This window comes from Oreochromis niloticus, linkage group LG9, assembly GCF_001858045.2.
Source record: "Oreochromis niloticus isolate F11D_XX linkage group LG9, O_niloticus_UMD_NMBU, whole genome shotgun sequence".
Classification (NCBI taxonomy): Eukaryota; Metazoa; Chordata; class Actinopteri; order Cichliformes; family Cichlidae; genus Oreochromis; species Oreochromis niloticus.
Genome location: NC_031974.2, coordinates 27,671,947 through 27,678,874, shown reverse-complemented (window position 1 = coordinate 27,678,874; position 6,928 = coordinate 27,671,947). Strand labels below are relative to the sequence as shown.

Sequence of the window (6,928 nt, the reverse complement as noted above, 5' to 3'; positions counted from 1 at the left end):
TGTGGTGACCCCTCCCTTGTGAATAAAAGAGCAGGCAAAATAAGGGTTTTATTTTATTACTTCTATTAATTATGATGTTATTATTAAAACCTAACATGTGTGGTTTCCAAACTCCAGTTTTAAGCCTCAGGTTTAGCGTTTCACTCTCAGTATTGTTTTTTCTATTTATTTATTTTAAGCAAAGACTATTGGTGCCGGTTGGCTCTGGCTAAAAAAGTGTGGACACTGCAAATTTATAAAAGCATGCGTTAAACCATGATTAAAAAAATAACATCACACTGTATTGAAGAAGACTAAACTAAACTCATAAGGAAAGTCTTTGCTGTGGTTATATATCAAGTGTATAGGACGGGCATTTTCTTGATGATTTCTATGCGCTTGGAGCTTTTTGGCTGTTTGCTGGCTGTTAGAAAGAATGCACATTCATTCCCATGAGGCACTTCCTCATTTGCCTTCACTTTTCAGACCCAGACACCACATCCATATTATAAATGCAGTGCAGCAACACTAAAGTCCTACAAACCAAGAGATGAGAAAAGCAGCTTCTTATGAGTACAAAGTGTCAGTTGAAACATTAAGCAGATGTAGAAAATGAACTTTCTTACCTTACAGCCAATAATGATGGGTAGCTACCCTGAGAAGATATATTTTTTAAATTATTTTATTCAATATTCTTATTAAAAGCAACATCAAATAATGAATAATTAAAGTGTGAATAAGTTGTGCAGGCTCAGTCTCTTACATCTAGATTAATAATGGATGTTTTACAGTGGAGAACAAATAAACGGAGTCCTTTGTGGATTTAATCTAAGTAAATCGATGTGATGAATTTAAACTTTTCATGACAATAAAAAATGCGCGACACCCCGCTTAGAAAAGTCAGAGCAACCAGCAACACATGTACAGATATCTTTGCAAGAAAATTATTTTAATTTTGGTTGAACAAGGTGTCCTAATCCCGCACTGTAAGTAACTCTCCATTGCAAATCAGAGATCAAATTTACTTTTATTCCGTTCATTTCCTCCGTCCCTTTCTCCTTTGCTGTCTTTCACTGATAAGCTCCCCTCACCGCTGAACACAATGGCTCCATTGTACCAAACCACAGAGCTGATAATGTTTCGTGACATTAAGGGCAATGATTTTAGTTCTTATTCAGAGAGACATTTTGATTGGAATGTAGACTCACAAAGAGCGCCATAATATTCAATGCTTTCAGAAATTAAGGAATCCAATATTAAAGACAATCGCCACCGACTCCCAGAGTATTTTATTAGCCTATATGTCAGGATATGTTTGGTTTCCAGATAGCAAAAAATAGAGACTAAGTAATACAGCCGTAACATTAGGGAGGACTCCTTTAATGATGAGCTCTTTGCCCTCATATATTTGGGAAGCACATATTAAATCAATACGCAGAGCTTTCTGAAAACTTTGCTAATTTGAATCCTACCCCGGCAATCTATCTATAGCAGCAGAAAGACTGAGAATTCCCAATGTCATTTACTTCCTCTGAAGTAAAAACTCAATTGTTTTCCCCCTCTTTTTATGTATAATAATATTCATATTCCCCTGAACGCTGACCCGCGAAAAAGGGGCCATTTCAGAGCTGTCAGTGCAATGTCTTTATCTTCACTCTCCAAATGCTGGGGTCAGCCAAGACTTGACGCTCTGCAGACAATTCTTCCAAAGACCTAATGTGATTAATGGGTGTCACTTAAGAAGGGTGGGGTGAGGTTTGGGGGGGAAGAAAGTAATTCAAAAGAGATTGTTGCTGAAGAAAAGGTGCAGTGCCGGCAGTTCATCAGCGAGAATTTAGCCCCCCCGGCTGTAGCCATGTGCTGTAAAATGAAATGTTCAATGTCACTTTCAGATTTTTAATATGGTTGTTTAAAACAACCTTGAAACGAGGTGTGACGTAACAGTCTGCGACGAGCGACTGGCATGTTTGACAGTATTTACCTGGTCACATGCATTCTTGCGCAATGCATTACCTCCGTTTGCTGGTGTGTTCAGAGTCAGTTTCCTGTCACTGCTACTTATCCTCGTGCTCCTCGTTCATTCTGCTGACTTTTCCATTAACGTCTCTGGAAAGTGTAAAGTGGGACATCCAAAAGCCTGCTCTACACATGCTGTTAAGCATTTGTTTATCTCGCTTCTACATAAAGTCAGATCATATTCACAGCTGGAGCTGGATTTCTTATTCGGTTGTTTAGAAAAAAGCAGCTTGTGACAAATGTCAGTTCCTCTCCTCGTGTTGTCATCATTTGAAACTTGTTTTCTGAAGTATGTAGCTTATCAAAATGCCCACCTGTTTCATGCATCTGTTTCTTGGTGGGATCTGCATGCAGAAGCTTATGTGTGCTTAGGCAGATCTTTTGTGGAGATAAAAACATCAGATGCGACTGGTCTTCAATGCAGATTCTTGAATATGAATCGGGGTGTTACTTACTGCATGTTAATATCAGTCAGAGCCAATTTTCAGCATAGGCAAGCTTTTCTAGCCAAAGAATTGTTTCGAATTTAGTTTCAGATGGGCGTTCTGTCGCATTCAAATGAAAAAGGGAAGACTATTGATACCTGACACCTAATATAATGTAATACTAGCACATGAGTTAGTACAATTGTCATTCCAATCTAAATTGTAATTCTTACCTTGAATCTGGTATGTAGGACAGATGCAGTAAAAATAATAACATTGTAGTGGGTGACTTTGTCTCCACACCTAAACAGAATAATGAGAACAGTCGAGGGTTAAAGTGAGTCCCAGTTGCAATAGCTCAGCACAGAGAAAGTATCACAACAATCTTTTCTAATGTGAGCTCCAGTACAAGCAGTGATCAAGCCGACCTGCTGGTCTTTCTGGATTTACACAGCTGACTTCAACAACATGTAAGCAGATGTTTCACACGCTACCTTGGCAGATTTCCATCCCCTACACTGACAGTATGTTATACTGTCTTTATACTAGACACAATAAAGCTGGTATGAAGGGTGAACTTAATATTTGCCACACTTGATGTAACGTAACTGTAATCACAGTACTACAAGCTAACAAGCTAACTGCCCAGTATTTTGATGCAACATTTGATCACTGGATTTTTGGTCAGTGGTCGCTGGAACATAAAAACACAGCTCAAAGAATTTTAAGAATTGTTGCTTTGCCACAGAATATATTTCAAAAAGGGATTTTAATGTTAGATTCAGACGATGCCAGCGCGCACTTTAACAACTTGTGAACTGCTGAAACAGTTGGAAACCAATTACTGTGCACATGTGTAAACACAACAAGAAAGATAGGCTAATATATTTCTCCTTTTTGAATGCTGATTGGCTCTTTGGGGGCAGGGGCGGTACTACTTCCATCTTTCAGATTTTAGAATTCTCATACAAATTTCTATTCAGATTTCTTGGAGTGCCGTGTTTCAGCCTTGGTTTGACTGACATTTAATTGGTTGCTATCCTTTTCTTGTGTTTACACTCTTGTGGATTTGGTCTTTTTGGAAGCTTAGAAATTTAATATCATTGACATTGTTAAACTCCTGAAATGTCTTTTCCACCATTATATGTGCTTTTTAATATCTTTTTTGTGGCAATTCTTGCATGTTAATGCTATTATGTAGATGAAAGGACAATTCAGGTAAATTAACAATTGGTGAAATGTGCTGAATCACCTTGTTGGTGTCGGTATCACCTTCCAGTTTTGGAGGGGTCTCAGACCACTTCACATATTTGTGAGCGTCTTTTAAGAAACTTTGAATTTTAAAACATGTTTCGAGGCTTTAATAATCTTACTGTGATGATCGTAGCATGTATGTGTGTCTATTCCCTACTAGACAAGAAAAAACCTAAAACTGTCGCCATGATTGTCAACATCTATGAGATTTGGGAATTATTTTTCCAGCATTCAGACGCTTACAAATTATATTATGTGTAGTACCTGAAATTCACCCGTGCATTCCTGCAAATCTCTCAGTTATCCTCGCATTTAACGTCCGTTTAACATACGTGCTTTTAGCTCATGTTATGTTTTATAACGACCAAAGATTTATAATTTGTCAAGAATATGTGAACTTGTATTTGTTATTGATTTCACTGATAACGCTGCTTATTCACCATACATGTTTCCAAGGAAAATAACAGACAACAATTGCACACAGCGATTAGGCTTGGCACGGCAATTGCACTGTGCACAGTGATCACATGGCAGTTAAGGCAGCTTTTGCAGTTTGCGGGTGGAGCTGTCTCACAAGGTATGATTCTGGATACAGGATTTGCTTTGTTTTTCTTTTTCTTGTTGTAATCAAAATGGCAAAAGCAATAAAATGTTTATGTTTCATGGTTTTATTATTATTTTTCTTAAAAATTCTGTACCGTTACTGTTGAGGCGAATAGAATATGTGTCATACATCTCTAATAACTGTTCAACAAACAGTGACGCTAATAATAACTGTAATGCGTCCTTTGTCTTATAAAATAAATATGTAGCTTGCAAAGAAGAAGAAGAAAAATATATTTGTGATATATATATATACATATATATGTGTATATGAACAACTATCTTTGGCATCTGATTATATGAAGTGGTATAATGAAGATAAAAAGAATAACAAGGTAAATTAACATACATGTCAGCTTTCATAGATGAGCAAAGGGAATAAGTTCCATAGGCCTGCAAAACTACATGCAGGGTAATGAAACTAAGGAGTGTGTAAAGCTCCCTGCAACAGAACACACTGCAGGATAAATATAGAAGGTAAGCAGCAATATTTTTTTAATGCTGTAAAATACAGATGTCATAAATTTAGTGTCTCTAAATTGACAAATTTATCTGTAGATCTAAAAGTTACAGAAGATAAGAGGTACTGCGATTCACTATCACATCAATCCTACTTTACATTTGCAACATAAAGGCAGAAATGCATATCTTACACATTACAGCCTGTTTACACGCTCTCACATGCTCATTATTTGCACAGTGCGGATGCGACACACGGTACGCGAGTGCAGCCTGACTTATAAGTGCTGCTGGATTAGAGTCTGAGCAGCAAACCGGCTGTGGAAGGGAGATGAAGGTGCATGCGAGTCTCCCAGTCGCTCGCCTTGTGAGGAGCCTGAGCACCTGATAAGGCCACAGCCACCTAATCCTCCCCACCTTCACTACTGCCACCCCATGCCTGTAAAAAAAAAAAAAAAAAAAAAAAATCAGTAAAGCTTAAAGTCAATACTCACCCTGAGACTGATGATAGGCCTCCCTAGGCTTCCAGTTCCACTATGTTAACTGAGAGGGTTGATAAGCAGGTTAACTTGGTCTTGCTAAATTCCTGCTATTTCCATCAAGCAGCATCATTGTTTCTTGCAACACATTTAAAACCACAATATTCTGGGTCGTGTTTGTTTCCTGTTTTTGAAAGCGATCGAAGGGTGTGGGATTGAGACGAAAAATGTCACAACTTGAAGGCAACAACTCGAAGTGAACGCTCCAAACAATGCTCGAAAAACTGGTAACACATAAAAGGATGCACTGAAAAAAACGGCACATATTTTTCAGACAGGCTGAGATTCAGTTCGGGCTGTTGTACCATGGGCTGAAGACTTCCTGAGAGCCGTAGCAGCTTTCATTTCTCCTGCAGAGATGTCTCAAGGCTAAAACACTCCTCAATGTTGACACAAACTGTTTCTCAACTGAGAAGCAGAGTTAAGAAAAACAACTGGTAATTACAGCATTTTGATTAGAGCGCAACACATGTATTACCATGGAGACAACCTTACCTGAACACTGAGCGAGTGTGCTATATTAATTATTAGAATAATGAATACAGCTACAAAAAAAAGAGAGAGAGAGGGCAATCACAGGTGGTGGATGAAAAGAACTCAACTGTTTCTTAATTTTAAGACAGTCATATTCCAGCAAATATTCATATATATATATATATATATATATGTACAAATCAAAAGTGCAGAAAATGAATGTGTCTGAGCAATGTACTGATTGGCCTCCTTATCTTAGATTGCAGGTGCCTGATTTGATGATGGAAAAAAGAGGAGCCGTTGCCACGTGTTTGCTGTAATCACAATTTAAATCTAACTCTTTAATCCATAGATATGACATCAAACTAATGCCAAGTGTTTGGCAAAATACGTCTCATAAGTAAACACAGAAATACTGGAACATTCCATTACATGTTTGGTGTTTTTTGGTTTTTTTTAACGTGAGCAGATATTTTTTTATGTCCTGATTTAACCTTGACACAATTGTTTGTGACCAGCTCTGAAATGACTTACATGGCATCAGTGTTTTGTTTCCTCTCCAGTAGTCAGTCTTAAAGGACTCCAACCGTCTTCCCCAACTGGTCACAGTGGATGGCTGCCCCTCCCTCAGCCTGGTTTGTTCTTATTAAGAGGGAGTTTTTTCTTCCCACTGTTGCCAAGTGCTTAGTCATAGGGGTGTGTACGATTGCTGGTTTTTCATTGTTTTAGGGTCATTACCAAAGAATAGCGCCTTGAGTTGCTGTAATTTGGCTATATAGCAATTGAATTGAACTAGATTAAAATTTAGAAAAACTGGATGTTTTCCAGGCATGGAGGGTGATCTAAGATGCATTATGGGAAATGTATTGTGGATAATTTGTCTACCCAAAAAAATATCAAGATATCTCAGCCTCCTCTACTTCCCCCATCTTTTAAAAACATGTGTAAGAGAAGAAGTTTAATCTCAAATGCCCCTTTGAGTGAATTATAGTTATTAGAGCAAAAGTTTTCATAAACCTTATTAGGCCAGCTCTTGAGATCGATATGAGTAAATCTGAGGTAGTTAATTAAACATGTTCTCAGCTTATTTCCACTTAAGTTTGAAATTAATTAATGGCTTAGTTGACAGAAACAAATATTTCTTGCTACTAGTTTCTTAAAAAAGAACCATGTTTTATA

General features: G+C 37.6%; 1 long non-coding RNA gene across 1 annotated transcript; it reads right to left on the bottom strand.

The window, feature by feature from the left end:
• Positions 1–1,016: 1,016 nt before the first annotated feature.
• On the bottom strand, positions 1,017–5,669 carry LOC112847783 (uncharacterized). The gene is made up of 3 exons (XR_003221573.1): positions 5,231–5,669; positions 2,654–2,723; positions 1,017–2,085 (listed from the first exon to the last, which is right to left on the bottom strand). It is a non-coding gene; the product is annotated as an uncharacterized LOC112847783 (long non-coding RNA).
• Positions 5,670–6,928: the final 1,259 nt, after the last annotated feature.